The sequence below is a fragment of the Equus caballus genome, chromosome 30 (genome assembly GCF_041296265.1).
Source record: "Equus caballus isolate H_3958 breed thoroughbred chromosome 30, TB-T2T, whole genome shotgun sequence".
In the NCBI taxonomy this organism is placed as follows: Eukaryota; Metazoa; Chordata; class Mammalia; order Perissodactyla; family Equidae; genus Equus; species Equus caballus.
Window position 1 is genome coordinate 17,441,424 of NC_091713.1, and position 16,812 is coordinate 17,458,235.

The window sequence follows — 16,812 nt, forward strand, 5'->3', positions numbered from 1 at the left end:
ATAAGGTTCAGAGCTTGTTCAAAGTCATGCACTAATACAGAACCATCTGAATTCTAGTCTACAGCTGTCCATCTTTTCTTTCTCTTGTGAAAAAGATCCAGTCCTGTGTTCAGAAACATCTGGAATTATGTCTTCTAACACTTTGAAAAGTTCAACAATTGCGTTAAACACTTTGTGCTAAGCACTGATAACATAATGGTGAACAAACTCAGAGCTTACTGCCTAATTTGATATATGTGACAGAAACAGCTAATCGTCCCACCATATCCATTCTTTCCTTCTTCCTTTTAGTAAGAAGGGCTCTTGCTGCCAGGAGAGTGACTAAGTTCTGGCTGCTGTAATATGAACAGAAGTGATGAGAGCAGCTTCTGATCACATCCTTAAAAGGAAGCCACTTGGACTGCATAACCACCATCATGTCAGGGCAGCCTACATTGAACTCGGGCATCTTAGCCCACAGGCAAAGCCTGGGAATGTCCTCAAAAACCACAACTGGTTCAAAAATAGGAAATGCTCCTCGCCCTCTTAACTCTGCTTTTCCCTTCCCCAGGCTAGAATCTGATGAGGTGATGATGGACCAGCTCCACCCATGGAGACAGCATTCTAGGGGGTGACAGCAATAAGACCTAAGAACCCGAGGGCCCTGGGCATCTCAGACTCAATCAGCCTGGACTTCTGTGTGACCTTTATCGTGCTTAAGCCATTTATATTTCGGTCTCTGGTAAAGCAGCCAAACTAATTTCCTAATTAGCACAGTAGTCAGACGAGTAGAGAGGCAGTTACAAAACAGCGTGAGAAGGGCTCCGAAGGGCTGAGGATAGATGCCATAGGAGGAGCACAGGGGAGGGGCAGCTAGTCCATGATGGGGTCCAGGAAAGTTCTCCAGAGAAAATGATGCCTCCGCTGAGTCCAAGAGGTAAGGAGGAAATGCAGGTAGGGAATAAATGATCTGAGCAGAGAACAGAGCCCTGGAGATGGGAGCGGGGCTGGTGGCTCTGGGAACTGACCACAGGTGGCCTCTCACTTTTAGACAAGTTATTGCTGAAAACATGTCAAAGTAGTGTTTCCAGGAGGATCTTATTTCCGAAAGCTCACGTAGTTGGAAAGCACCGTGTTAACCCTGTACGTTCTAGACACAATCTTAGCCATTTACAAGCATCTCTCCATTCTCACTGCCTGAATTCAGGGACTGAATAGATTTGGAATCATTTTTGGGGATGAATCCCTCTCTATTTGAAATTGTGCTGCTTGCCTTCCAAAGGTGAGAAGCTGAATAGACTTGGGATAAAATGGTGTCGTTTATCATTCAAACTCCATCCGTAACCCCATTGCTTTAGATCTGCGAGACTTGTGCCTGTCGCTGGGATCAGCATTTGCTTTTTTATTTTCAACTTATTTTTACAAAATAAGGACCAACATAAATATTCAGTTAAATACACAGGTGTCGCAGTTGTCTGACTTCTGCTTTGGGTCCCCTGCGAAGTTTCCTGAGGACAGGAGTCCTGTCAGTCTTGCCTCTGTAAGCACCCAGACTAGTGTCTGGCATGCAGGAAGTGTTAAATAAATGCATTCTCTCTTCTTAAACAACAAGGCTGTCCAAAGGAGACTGCTGGCTGGTGCACAGCTGTTCCATGTGAGAACTTAAGGTGGTGATTCATCTGATAATAGGAATCTGACTTTGTCCTGTGAAAAATGATAAAGGGACATGTGGATAGCCTTTAACCCAGCAGTTCCACTCCTGCACATATATCCAAAGGGAGTGCATACGTATGTTCACCAGAATAGCAGCAGAATTCCTAACAGACCAACGGGGCCAGCCCCATGGCCTAGTGGTTAAGTTTGGCCCACTCCACTTCAGTGGCCCAGGTTCGGTTCCCAGGCGTGGACCTACGCCACTCATCAGAAGCCGTGCTGTGGTGGCATCCCACATACAAAATAGAGGAAGATGGGCACAGATGTTAGCTCAGGGCAAATCTTCCTCACAATAAAAAAAAAAAAAAAGATTGGCAACAGACATTAGCTCAGGGCAAATCTTTCTCTGGAAAAAATAATAAATAAATTCGTAACAGACCAAAAATGGAAACAATCCAAATATGCATCAAGAGTAAACCGGATAAATGTGATGTTTTCATACGCCTGAGTACTGTGCAGCCGTGAGGGACTATATGCAGCCACACAGGCGAGTCTCACAAGTAGTGAAAGGAGCCAGACCCAAAATCGTCCGTGATTCTACTTATTAATATGTAAAGTTCAAAAAGGCAAAACCGACGGATGCCGTTAGAGGTCAGCTCGGTGGTTCCTATTGGAGGGTAGTGCCTGGCAGGAGCTCCAGGTGAGTGGCCTCTGGGATGTCGCCACACTCTCCTTGGTCTGGTGATGGCCACACGGGCGTGTTCTCTTGATGATGAGTCATCGTGCCACATGCTTGTCTTCTGCTCTTTTCTATAAGTATATTCACTTTAGTTAAAAAGTTAAGAAAAAACCCAAGGTGAAAAATTTTACCTATAGTTTATGATTCTTCATCTGACTTTATTCGTAATAAACATTTTGAAATTCAAAAACAAGGAGTATCAATGTTGAAAATGTGGGTTACTCAAAAGGGAAGAACCAGATGGAGCTGAGGATGCCGGAGGATGAGTTAGCACCTTCCCTCCCTCTTTTTCCCCTGAAACACCGGTGCTTTGCTCATCCTGTCCTCCCATCTGGTTAGTGGAGAGAAAATGACATAGAAGAGGTGGGCACAGGCGGGAGGGATGGAATAAAGTAGCCCGGCACTAATGCTGTTTTCTACTCTTGGGAGAATCCGGGCTTTGAAGATGTACGCAACCATCAAGGTTATCTGGAAGAACATTGCCTTCTGGAAACATTTCCAGGGAGAGCATGTCAACAGCACAATCTGGTTCCACTGCCAGGTACGCCTTGCCCGTGAGAGGAGGAGGGAAACTCAGCAAAGGTTGTTCCAAGGAACTCTTCCTTAGGCGTGGAGGTAGAAAGTCCATGCTCTCTCACAGCCAAGGACAGTCTGTCTTCCAAGACCACGGTAAGTCTCAAGGTGGAAAAAGTTAAAGCAGAATTCGTTAGCTTCCCTTCCCTCTCTATCCTAACACCTCTCTGCCTCCCGCAGTCCTTGTCACCCACGCCAGAAATCTTGAAGTCATCTTCAGTTCTCCTGATTGGTCATCAGTCATTATTATTTAGAATTGTTTCTGAAATCTGTCCCTTCCATTGTTCTCAGCGACACTGACCCTGTTGAGGCTGTCATCATCACTTTTCATAACTTTTATATGGCCTCCTAATTCATCTGCTCCAATCCCTGGTACAGTAAAATCGGGTTGCCTTTCCAAAGTACTAACTAATCATGTCACTTCTCAGCTGGACGTCCTTCAGCGGCCTGCACTCAGTAGTCTAATTATACCTGGACCTTTGTAATCTGATGTCAACCCACCTTTGGCACCTGCCTGGGTTTATTGCCATTCCAGGAAAACGCCGTGATCTCTCACGTCTCTCAGCCTTTGCTGACAAAGTCCCCAGCACCCGGAACGCCTCCTCCCTACCACCCAAACACAGGGCCCGCTTCAGCGCTGGGAATGCTTTGAGAAGCTCCGCCCAGTCCCTCCCTCCGCCTTCTGCTCAGACCTGGTCTTGTGATGACCTGGACCATGGCTCTCACATTAGGTCACCTGTGTATGTCCTGGATTGAGACTGTCCATGACAGAGTCCCTGCTCATTTTTGCATCCGTAGCACTTGGCTCATAATAAGAACAAAGTGACTCTTTAATTGCACAGTTGAAGCACTTTATGGCACAAAGCGTGGCTGACTCAGGGACATTTGATGGAGATTTTGTGTTTTTCCACCCCAGGGATCTAGCAGACTGGGACTTCATGGCTGTCCAAAGAGGAACCAGCACAGCTTTGGAGAAGGGGCTCCCTCTGGGATTTAGTTACTGCTGGCCAGAAGCTCTTTTAGCCATACTTCTCCCCGGCTGAGGAGCCCTGAGTGTGGTCAGGCATTGCAAAGAAACTGCGCCTAAAAGCCCGGCCTGCCGAAGCATGCTCTTCAACACAAAGCTTTGAAGAGGAGATTATATATGTGTGTTACAACCCAAATTCAAATTGCCTTCTTCTTTTGCACAGACAGGAACACCTGCTCTCCCTCTCTGGCCGCCCATTGAGTGAGCCTGCCAAGTGGAGAGTGGCTCTTCTTTTCATACTCCAGGAATTTTTGCTGGTTTGAACTTTCTTTTCTTTTGGTGAGGACGATTGGCCCTGAGCTAATATCTGTTGCCAATCTTCCCCCTCTTTTTTTTTTTCTTCCCCAAAGCCCCAGTGCATAGTTGTATATCCTAGCTGTGGGTGTAATTCTTCTGTGTGGGACACCGCCACAGCGTGGCCTGATGAATGGTGTAGGTCCACCCCCAGGATACGAACTGGCGAACCCCAGGCCGCTGAAGCGGAGCGCGCGGACCTAACCACTATGCCACTGGGCCAGCCCCGGGCTTGAACTTTCTCAAAATTAATGTTTCAGAAAGCTAAATGAGTTTCACAGTGACTGAGCACTTCAGAAGTGGAGGTGCCGGGTGGGGAAATAGCTTCGTTTGGGGAGCTGTTTGCAGCATGTAAGGAAATCCATTTTTCCAGTGAAAAAGCACTGTCTTAAAAGAGGATCGAAAGCAAATGAATTAACGTGACAAACACCTTCTGAGCACCTCCTCCAAGTCCGCCCCTTCCCATGGCCTCCTTTATTCTCAGCTCGCTAAGAATTGGATGTTGAAGTACCAGCTTCTCCACTTCCTTATTGCCAAACTCAGTTTGTAGTCAGCTCAGATTCTTTCACTGAAAAGGAAATTATTTGCGCCCCCTTTAATTTTACACCTTGCCTGGCACAGGTTTGGAGCATCTGTACTTTAACACACACGGTGTCACAGTCTTTGTCATTATTCCCTGGTGGCGTGGGATGGGGGAAGAAGAGGGGGGTGGACTTACAACATCTTACTAATCTATCAAAACTGAGACATATGGTATCTTCATTTTATATTTGAGCAAACTGAGGCTCAGAGAGGTTAAGCAACTTGCCCTTGACCACACAGTTAATACACGGCATCCGGGAAGTCAAACTCGAGACTTTCTTAACTCTAAAGCCTTTATCCTTCTCCTGCATCCTGCTGGCCTCTTTGGCAGGAGGTGGACTTCTGTATCACGTCTCCTGGGGAACTACCAAAATGCTCTTCCTTCGTTAACTGGTGAGACTTGTATTAATAATAATCTTTATTAAGTAGTGGACAACATTTCTTCTAACTCGAGCTGCTAGTATCAGAAACCGCTGCACCATAACCACCCCGTAAAGTCTAAAGTCTTGAAAAACAGACAAGCTTTCAAATGGCTATAGGGTCTTTCTGAGGAGCTCGTTGTTGTCAAGCTCTATGTTGCAGGAGAAACCACAAAGGTAAAAATGGAACAGTGAGAACATAGCTGAATGTCTGATTGAACTGTTTGTTATGGAAATTTTCAAATATATCTTAAAGAAAATAGTATTTGGTTAAACCGTAGGAAATTGCCGTTTTCGTAGGTCGAAAACATCAAATAGGGCCATGTGATATGGTTCAACCAAACGTAACGACTCCACCATGTGCCACCTCACCCGCTTCACCAACCTGGTCCTCTCCTCACTGCTGCCCGCCCTGGATTATTTTGAAGCAAATCCAAGATGACATATCATTTAATCCATGTGTATTTTATTTTTTTATTTTTTGAGGAAGATTAGCCCTGAGCTAACATCTGGTGCCAGTCCTCCTCTTTTTGCTGAGGAAGACTGGCCCTGAGCTAACATATGTGCCCGTCTTCCTCTAGTTTATATGTGGGACGCCTACCACAGCATGGCTTGCCAAGTGGTGCCATGTCCACACCGGGGATCCAAACCAGCGAACCCCGGGCCACCAAAGCGGAATGTGCGAACCTAACCACTGCACCACCAGGATGGCCCCTCCATGTGTATTTTAAATAAGTGATTTTTAAATGGATTGAGTGGAGGCAAAGAAATAGCTATCCTGTGGTCCAGCCTCGGGAGTAAAAGATTTAGAAAAATGGGCAAATGTTTAACTCCAGGGACACTAAAGAAGGCTCACGTCTCTCCTCAAGCATCATCGGAAGCCCCAGCTTGTTGTTCTTTAAATCCTCCGGAATTCTAGAGAACAATGGATATTTCACAAGACGCGATCTGAGGTTACCCAACCTCATGGCCACTGGGATTTTATTTTGCAAATTATTACCTGCTGTATTGTCGTCTCTTTCAGAACTGTTGAGTCATAAGGCTATGAAAAGCCTTTGAATGTCTGTCAGTGTTTCTCAATCAGGATGACACAAGAACCCAGTGAGGCGCTTCGAGAGTGCGCCAGCTGGGCAGCCCCTCCTCTGACTGCTGAATCAGAGTCCCGGGGCCAGGGCCGGGCCTGGGAGCCGCATGCTCAGGCTCCCAGGTGGGTCCGATGTCCTGTAAGCAGGCAGGGCCCTTCGAGCCCCACCCTTGCAGTTTAAGATGGAGAAGGCAGGGCCCGGAGTGAACCGCCCAGGAGAACACACTAAGGCTCCAGGCTGGGCCCAGCTCCCTGCTCCAGGCCAGTGTGTGTTTATGAAGACCACGCGGGACTGAGAGGGCGAGAGGGTGATGACCCGGAGTCAGAGCAGGCCTGCCTCGGCTTCGGTCTACTCCCAGCCGCCAAAAGGCGGTGTCAAGGATGGAAACCAGCCCCGTCCCATGTAGCTTCCAACGCCCCCTTAAATCTCCCAGAGAAGCCGGAGCGCGGTGTCCGGTCGGCCCCGGGCAGCCGGAGGACTGCAGGCGGGGCCTGGGATGGAGACTCGCGCTTCGGGTACCGCCGGCCGCCTCGGCACCTGGAGACAAGTCACCCAGCCCGTTAAGGCTAAATGCTGCTGCTGCGGGAGGGCCTCCCGGGCCCCAGGTCCAGCAGCCAGCGCCGGACACACCCCTCCTCCTCTGTGCCTGTGATGCAGAGCCTACGGGTCTTCCGTTTACCTCTTCCCGAGGGCTCTCCAAGGGCCAACAGTGCTAGTCTAAGTTCTCCCGGCTTTTAGTCCTGACCCTCCTGGTTTTGTGTGACCCCATCCACTTTGACAGTCTCTACTGAGTCCAGATCAGAACATCCCAGCTGGTGGGCTGTCTTGCGGGAGGCCCTCAGGGAGGAGGCATGGGTCTGGTGGAGCTGGAGCCCCCGGCTGATTGTCTTCAAGCAGAATGCCTATTTATAAGGGTATGTGCTCCACCAAAATCAGGGAGTCGACCAAGGCAACAGGGAGACACGGAAAAAGGATCCAGCACAAGGAGGAGGACAGGGGAGCTCTCAGGAGGACAGCCTTGCTCCAGACCAAGAGGGCAGCCTCTACAGATGACGGCGGTGACTCAGAAGACGGACACATTGAGGGTTACGGTCAAGGAGCAGCCAGCCGCCCTTCTGCAGTCTGTGGAACGTGAACAGAGAGCCCACGGTGGGCCTGGCCCGCTGCTTGTCTGCATTGGGTGGTTCTGTCCCTTCACTGAAGGAGGGAATGCCTCGCTTCCCACAGCATCTGGAGACACTAATGTCACCGCAGATGTGTCCTTTTCAGCTTCCTGCAGCCAGTGTGAGTCTGGAGGCAGAAAAGCCAGAGCAGCCCACTCCCGTTGGCCCGTGTGTCTGCCGGACCCATAGTGCCTCGTCCACACTGCACCCTGCCACTCGCCCTCGGAGCGGCTCTGGAGAACCCCAAGGGAAGCCGACGCCACGTCTAATGGGCGCGTTGTCACCATTGCCCTACAAAGCAAGGTTTGGACTTGCTGGTCAGTGTCTCAAAATGAAACAATAGGTTTTTTTAGGGATCCACACACAGGTAAGACAAAAAGCAATGCAACGGGGTGATTCACACAGAAGTCAGGATAATAGGCACCTCTGGGGATGAAGGCAGTAGGACAGGGAGGCGGCCCCGGGGTCCCCTGTGCTGTTTTGTTCTGCTTTTTTTTAAGAAAAAAACCACTTTATCAAGGTATGATTGACATACAAAAAGCTGTATATTGTATACAACTTAATGAGTCTGGAGATACGTACACACACACGACCCCACAAGCTATGCCATAAACCTGTCCATCACGTCCCCAGAATTTCCTCCTGCCCTCTTAGTTAATTGATTAATTAATTCTTTTCTCACGATAAGAACACTTGACGTAAGACCTTCCCTCATAGCGGATTTCTAAGTTTACAACACAGGGGGTCTTCACTGTGGGAGGGGTGCTCTAGGACTTACTCACATTGTACAACCAAGACTTCACAGCCCCAAGACCTCCCCTTTCCCCTTCCCTTGTTCTGTAGCTATTATGATTCTTTAAATGGTGCATGTACGTGTTCTGTATTTATGATATATGTCACAATAAAAACATTTTTAAAGAGTCAGGGGGGACCAGCCTCATGGCCTAGTGGTTAAATTCAGTGTGCTCTGCTTTGGCAGCCCAGGTTCGGTTCCCAGGTGCAGACCTACACCACTCATCAGCAGCCATGCTGTCGTGGTGACCTACATACAAAATAGAGGAAGACTGGCACAGATATTAACTCCAAGCGAATCTTCCTTAAGCAAAAAGAGGAAGATTGGCAACAGATGTTAACTCAGGGCAAATCTTCCTCAGCAAAAAAAGAAAAAAGAAGGAAGATTGGCAACAGACATTAGCTCAGGGCAAATCTTCCTCAGGAAAAAAAAAAAGAGGGGTTACTTTGGAGAAAAACAACTTTGGAGTGAGATAATTGGCTGAGGTTGAAGTGGTTGGGTTGGAATGGTCAAGATAATTTTATGTGACTGGGTAAAAAGCTTCAGTCAAACAGAAAGCAAAAGCAAGATCTGTGAACTCTGATGCCGTGCCATCCCTGACACTGAGCACATGAATTCGCTTTCAGGAATACGTGCAGTCCGGACAGGCACGGTGCCTACCGCATTCTTAAGATGGAATCTGTGCTCAGAGTTGTTTCAGATAAACAAGCAAACGAAACACTGCTTTTTATTCTCCACCTCTCCTTTACCTTTCCCTGCAGGCAAACCCAATCAGCTGGCTGTTTGGGGGAGCTGAGACATCAAAATTAAACTTTGCTCCAGCAGAATTTCACAGGGTCTTTTTTTTTTTTTTTTTTTTACCTGCCGGAGAGCTGGAGAGAAGCATTTTGAAGTCGAGAGGCAGTTCTGAGTGGCCTGGGCAGGGAGCATTGTGTGAGGGCGACAAGGGGATGAGGCACTCATGCCAGGAACCCTTCCTCCAGCGGCTGAGCGTGGAGTAAAGCGGGAAAAGAGGGCAGACCTCTGGAATCGCCTTAGGTCTCGAGTCTTGAAGGATTCTAAATTGGTTTTTCACTTGGGACCTGTAACTGGTTCAGATGGCAGATTAAAATCAAGCCGAGTTTGTTTCAAGTGAATCTAATGATTCTTTAATTAGCATCGGGGCACAATAGATATAGTAATCTGCAGTCCATAGTCCACTTGTAACTTGAAATTAGAAACTGAAAGGCAGTAACATAAGTGGGAGGAGAGCTTTCATTAATTCCTTCAACAAATATTTATTGACTGGCCGCAGTGCTCTGAGCAAAACCAAAGGGCCCCTCCCTGGTGGGCCTTTCCTTCTGGGGCGGGTGGGGATGGAGGAGACGGGCGGAGTCAATAAATCCAGCTCCACGTATGCTCATGTGCACACACACACAGCAGATGTGAGCAGCGATAAGTGCTGGGCATGAAAGCGGAGGAGGGGGCTGGGCCGGCCGAGTGTGTCGATCTGTTTACACAGGCTGGTCGGGAGAGGAAGTGGGAGCGAGCCCTGCGGCTCTGGGGGGAGAGGGGTGAGCGCACTGGGCCTCGGGCACAGCAGAGCTGTTTCTGCACATTCCACAAGGTCAGAGTGTGGGGAACACGTGGCTGCCCGTGTCCTCAGTGGCTCCTTCCTGTGACCCACGTGGGCTACGTAAGTTAAATGCCCACTGTCCCTTAACGTTTGTCCCAGCTTCTTCATCAGAACCGTAGGAGAAAGAACGACACTTGGCCAGCCCCCTCCAGGCTGACGTACTTTCGAGCCGCATCACAGGCCAGGTTGGGGGTCTTCTGGTTACACATCTGCCGTCCTCACATCTATCAGAAGCCCCTGCAGGTCAGGGCGTCGCTCTGTTGCACCTGCCACAAGCTCTGTGCCGTGGTAACGGTGCCCACCACCTCTGCGGGGTGGGTGGGGGTGTGCAGAGCGGTGAGTGTGTCTGCACACCTGGTGGGCTCCCAGGTCATTACCACCAGGCTGAAGGAGAGTGGCTGTTTGTGAGCCGCCCGCCGTCACACATTTTAACTCACTCCATTCTCACAGTAACCCTGGGAAGGAGATGTCACAATTATCCTTGGTTTACAGATGAAGAAAGTGACCGCAGAGAGTGGAAGGGACTTACCCGCAGCTAGAGAAGGGCAGAGTCGGGCAAGTCTTAGCCGCTGAAAATCCCATTCTTTGAGGAAACAAAGCACAATTATGAAAAGTTTAAAGGTCTAGGGTTTACATAAAGCTTCAAGTGTAGTCACAAGGCGAAAACGGGTGACTCATGAAAGGAGAGAGGACTTAAGTAATCTTAAGTACCGCCTGTGGGTTTGCACGATCGGGAGAAGTGCCTGGAGCGGGGGATCCGATGACCAGCTTGGGTGTGGGAGAGCAATTTGTTAATACGCCTGTGGGTAACTGTTCGGTTCTTTTCTGCTGCTAAAGTCATTCATAGAAATTCAGAGAAAGGTAGACGAGACACCATAATCCTGCTTCTCAAAGACCGCCACTGTTGGCATTTTTCGAACATTTGCCTCAGTTTTTCTCTGGTCGGGGGGTTGGGGTAATTTTTGTCCCTGATCAAATGTTAACGTTACTCCCCCATGAAGCAGGTCTTACCGTGTTCCTGTCCTGTCCTTCGCAGTCACCCACCTTCATTCCTACAATCAGGCTAATTCCAAGAGGTGAAAGGGCCCTAAGGGGACAGCTGGTCCCAAGGCCCTGAGGCCAGAATCCTTTCGCACTATCTCTTTCTTATCTGTGAGAAACACCTGCTGACAGAAACACTCTGGGGGAAGGTCCCCTCACAGGAGGCCTCTCCCCACTAGGAGACCTAAGTGGGAGGCTAGTTTGGCCGGCTAGCCCATGCCTTTCTCAGGCCATTCTGCTTGTTGGAAAGCTTGTCCCTCTTAAAGCTTGACCCCAGACTCCAGGTGAGGTGTGATCATTAACAGAGCACGTTGGGTAGGTTACTCAAGTTGCATTGTTTCTTTTTTGTCTTTATGATTTTTTAAATCATCTTCTTTGCAGTCAGTAAAAATATCCAGGGCTTTTCCTGCCTGAAATGCTTGATATCTTTTGTCTTAGTCAGCTCCGACTGCCATAAAACAAAATAGCACAGGGGGCCAGCCCAGTGGCATAGTGGTTAGGTTCGGGCGCTCCACTTCAGCGGCTCAGGGTTCGCCAGTTCAGATCCTGGGTACGGACCTACACACCACTCATCAAGCCATGTGAGGCGGTGTCCCACATAGCAGAACTAGAAGGACTTACAGCTAGGATAGACAACTATGTGCTGGGGCCTTGGAGAGGAAAAAAAAAAAAGGAAGATTGGCAACAGATGTTAGTTCAGGGCCAATCTTCCTAAAGAAAAAAGAAAAAAGAAATAGCACAGACTGGGTGGCTTAAAGAATAGAAATTTATTTCTCACAGTTCTCGAAGCTGGGAAGTCCAGGATCAAGGTGCTGGCAATGCAGCTTTCATTCTGAGGCGTCTTCTCTTGGCTTGTAGTGGCGACCTTGCCCTGTGCTCATGTGGCCTCTTTGTGTGTGTGTAGACAGGAAGCCCTGGGGTGTCTTCTTTCAGGGTCACTAATCCCATCACAAGGGGCCCACCCTCACTACTTCCTTTAACCCTAATACCTCCCAAAGGCCCCACCTCCACATACGATCACATTGGGGGTTAGGGCTTCGACATATGAATATTGGGGGACACAGACATTCAGTCCACAGCACAGTTCCAGGTTCCTCAACCAGAAGGAATATGTGAACCAACCCTCTCCAAGAAAGGTCTGTAACACGAGGGCTGCCAGCCAGCTTCTCCGGACTCTATGTCAGGATTATGTGTCTCATGCTGTGCTCCGCGTATCCCAAAGCCCCTTGGGAGCAAGTTAAAAGTAAAGAAGCAGGCAAACTGACCAGGCAACTTATTTATTATTCGACAGCAGTAAACACCAACTATGTGCCAGGCTCCTCGGAGAGCTGGGGATAATGTGGCAAAAAGACCAATAAGGCCCCTGCTCTCAGAGTCCACATGAAGGGCTGATAACTGACCAAACAAATACCTGAATAGGATGCTTTCAGATAGATGCCATGCAGAAAATGAATCAGGGGCCTAGGCAGAGGCAGATGCTAGTTTTGTGGGGCCTGGAGCTTATTTGGGGGTCCTCTTTTAGAAAAAAGAACACGTATAACCACACGAATCCACGGTATATTCATTTCCCAGCGCTTCCCTAACAGTTTCACAAACTGGGTGGCTTAAACCACAATTCTCTCACGGTTCTTGGAGGCTGGAAGACCACGATCAAGGCGTCGGCAGGGCTGGTCCCCTCTGAGAGCTGTGACGGAGAATCTGCTCCAGGCCTCTCTCCTGGCCTCCAGTAGCCAAAGGCATTCCTTGGCTTCTAGATGCATCGCTCCAGTCCTCTTTCTTCACCTCGTTCTCCCAGTGTCTCTGTCTTCTCATTGTCATCTTGTTAAGGACACCAGCCATGTTGGATTCGGCGCCCACCCTACTCTAGCATGACCTTGTCTTAACTAATTACATACCCAAATGCTACGTCCAGTAAGGGCCCATTCTGAGGTCCTAGGGGTGAGGACTTCATCACATCTTTTTGAGCACCATAGTTCAACCCACAGTACATGGTTAGGGCTCCTCCAGGGCCTTGCACAGGGCTGTGCCAGTGAGGGGCTCTGAAGCTTAAGCTTCCTGAGCATCACAACCCCTCTCCCCAGGCTTAGACCAGAGAATGGCCTGGTGATGGTGGGTGTACCACCCCAGGAGGCACAGCAGACCCCTCAGTGCCCTCCTGCCCACTCTGGAGGTTCCCCTTCCGCTTTGTGCAGAAGCCTTCCTGGGTCTCTTTGCCTAAGGGCTTCCCCTGTCCCCCACCCCCAGCAGACTAGAAGTGTCCCCAGGAGAAACCGTCAACCACAGAGGGCCAGGGATTGGTGAATGTACGCCTCAGCTTCCTCCCGCCTCAGAGGGACTTAAAAAATCTTTCGTGGCTAACGCAGATGCAGAAGAACGCTCCGAGCAAACGCAGGGCTTCACGGATTACTCCACGGGCCGTACCCACGGCGGGACTGTTCCGTGGAAGCTCCACCCAGCCGCTCAGGGGTCGCAGTCGCACACAGCGGTTGCCTCTGACTTCCTCTGTGACCTGTTTGCCTCCCCGTGCTCCTGGGATCACCTCCCAAATAAGCTGCTTGTCCCCAGGTTCTTGTCTCAGGGTGAGCTTTTGGTGAAACTCAGAATCAGGTGGTTGGCGAGGACAGGCATCTTTAGAGGTGGCATTTGAGGTGAGACCTGAGCACCGAGAAGGAACTGGCGGTGCCGAGATCTGTGTCCCAGGCGGAGGGAACCGAGGCGGCCCTGAGGCAGAGTGGCCCTGCGTGTGGCTGGAACGCAGCGAGTGAGAGGGGGAGCCTGAGCAGGGCCTGGGAGAGGCAAGCAGAAGCCAGATCTCAGAGGGCCAGCAGTCTGGGTCCGTGTGCGCAGGCGCACGGCTGTGAGGCGTGTGGGAGGTGAGGAGACTAGAGGTCTCTCCTCTTTCTTTCTTCTCTTTCCACTTCCCCCCGCACACACCTGACACATCCACACACTCACACACATTCACAGGAGGTTGAGTTTTTTTAGGATTTTTTTTTTTAATTTTAATTTTTTTCCTTTTTCTCCCCAAAGCCCCCCGGTACATAGTTGTATATTCTTCACTGTGGGTCCTTCTAGTTGTGGCATGTGGGACGCTGCCTCAGCGTGGTTTGATGAGCAGTGTCATGTCCGCGCCCAGGATTCGAACCAAGGAAACACTGGGCCACCTGCAGCGGAGCGCGCGAACTTAACCCCTCGGCCACGGGGCCAGCCCCACAGGAGGTTGAGTTTTGAAAACCTAATTTCATGTGGCCATTCCAGTCCCACAGCACGTATCTATTCAGATCAGGTAGGTAGAAAACGAAATCATCTCCCCATGAGCTACACTAAGCGCAAAGATATGTGGATTCCCAGCATCTCTGAATGTTGCCTAATAAAGGAGGCACAACTCCGACTGCTGAACTGCAGGCAAGCTCGGAGGACGGAGCAGAAAGATAGGAAGCAAGTGCCAGCCCCTTCGGTGGGGTGAGCCACTGGCCCTCCGGTCTCTCGGGCTGTGAAGAGGGCATGAAGCAGGATGCTGAAAATTTGCCCCACCCTGAGGCTGGGGAGGGTGTGGCTCCCCCTCTGACTGAACCCACCCTGCTCCTCTGGCGTCAACGGGCCTTCTGTGCAATGTTCATGGCATGTATTGCAAAGTTAAGAGTTTAGCTCATTTAAAGAAAGAAACACTCAAGTCAAACTCATAGAGACAGAAAGTAGAGTGGTGGTTGGCAGGGATGGGAGGTGGGGAACGGGGAGCTGTTTAATAAGATGAAAAGGTTCTGGAGATTGGTTGGCCCAACAATGGGAACGTCCTTAATGTACACTGAACCGTACACTTAAAGTTGGTTAAGATGGCAAATTTTGTTATGTGTATTTTATTACAATTTTTTTTTAATTCTGGGGGGAAGAGAAACAACCCCAGGCAATAGTTTGGGCAGCAAGCATTTACTGCTGTGGTTTGGAACAATGGTGACATATCCTTTGTCTCTAGCGCTGTCCCAATGACCAATGGCAACACCTTGAGGTTCCCAGTGGCAGTAGTAACCATCACAACTGAGACCCACACTGCAACAGTGCCTTTAAGATATGAGCTCCACAAACCATCCCAGCCGCCTGGAGGTAAGTGGATGGATAAGGAAACCAACTCAGAGAAATTGGTTAAATTGCTGCAGGCTCCGAAGATCCTGTTTTTCTTCCCCATTGCTGTTCTGAGATGTGACGTGGCTTCCTCCAAATGTCGCAGAACAGTGGTGACCCAGCTGGGATCCCTTCCCAGTGCTTCACTCACAGGCCCATGCTGTGTCCTGGGCCCAGGCGACTGGGTTTTACAACTGTGGCTTAATAAATAGCTGCAAATTGTCCTGCTGATCAGGAGATGGGGTTGACTGTGGTTAGTTTGTGTGCTGCACTTCAGCAGCCCGGGTTCACAGGTTTGGATCCGGTGCAGACCTACATCGCTTGTCAGCCATGCTGTGGCAGTGACCCATATCTAAAGTGGAGGAAGATTGGCAATAGACGTTAGCTCAGGGCTAATCTTCCTCAGCAAAAAAAAAAAAAAAAAGAAAGAAAGAAAGAAAAGAGAGGTCAGCAATGTGAGGCGCTCACAACATCCAGATGTTTACCTTCCTCTCTTGTTGGCAGGCTGGGCCTGGGATTTGCCTGCTTCTCCTAGAATGGCAATTGAATTATCTAAACTGGACTTTGCAGAGTTGCGTTGTTTGGAAGACCATATGTTTCTGAGCCAGCTCTTAAAAATGTTTGGTTAAAAGTGAGCTCCAGGCCACAGGCTCCTATTCTGACTTTCACTTAAGCACTCTCCAGACCAGTTGAATGTGGAGATGGCTTAAGGAGCTTCCAAGCTGTATATATTCCCCCAACCCACACTCTCAACTTGTTAGGAGCCATCACTGGGCCTGCTGCCCAAGTTCATGGGAATGGTAGAATGGATATTATTTTTTTTTGGTGAGGAAGATTGGCCCTGAGCTAACATCTGTTGCCAATCTTCCTTTTTGCTTGAGGAAAATGGTCGCTGAGCTAACATCTGTGCTAGTCTTCCTCTGTTTTGTGTGTAGGACACCACCATAGCACGGCTTGATGAGTGGTATGTAGGTCCACGCCCAGGATCCAAACTAGCAAACCCCAGGCCACCAAAGCAGAGTGTGCGAACTTAACTACTACACCATTCGGCCTGCCCCAGATATTATCTTTAGAAAAACTTCATGTGTTAGACTAATTAGGAAGAAGGCTCTGAATTCAAGAAAAATCTTCATTGTAAAATCCTTTTTAAGAAATGCAACTATCATAGACTTTGATTTAGACACTGGATTTGAGTTTTGACTGTGACTTTAGACAAGTTTCTTATTCCTTCCTATTCGTTTGTTTCCTTGGCTGCAAAATGGGGATGATGCTGATGTGAGAATTAATAGCGCGAGAAGAGACTAGCCCACATGGTAGGAACCCCATCAGTATCGTCAGCCCCTCGGTTATGATTTTCTGGGAATAAGCAGGCTGATTTGTATACGTCATCCTTTAGGCCTCAGAAATAATTTGGCTTCTTAACAGATTATCCTCTGAAGTAAAGTCCTTCCTGCAGCCTTGCTGACATTATTAATTGACTCCACAAACTTTCACAGAGCCAGAGGAACCCTCAGGACAGCCAAGTCCAAATGGGTCGGGAGCAACGTCACGGTTTTCTCTAGTAGTGCAGCCATCAGCCTGAGCTGGTTGCAGAGATGGCTCATTGCCTCATTAGCTGCTTCCCCCTGGCATGTGGGAAGATGATGGGGACGTGGACGAGCCCAGCCCTCACTGAAGACCATCCTTCCAATTCTGGCTGTCTGTGCTGGAGCATTCAGACACCCCAGGAT

At 49.3% G+C, this 16,812-nt stretch overlaps 1 long non-coding RNA gene across 1 annotated transcript; it reads left to right on the forward strand.

Moving 5' to 3' along the window:
• The first annotated feature begins 2,683 nt into the window (after nucleotides 1-2,683).
• LOC138921593 (uncharacterized) lies at nucleotides 2,684-5,277 on the forward strand. The gene is made up of 2 exons (XR_011434288.1): nucleotides 2,684-3,040; nucleotides 3,861-5,277. It is a non-coding gene; the product is annotated as an uncharacterized lncRNA (long non-coding RNA).
• Nucleotides 5,278-16,812: the final 11,535 nt, after the last annotated feature.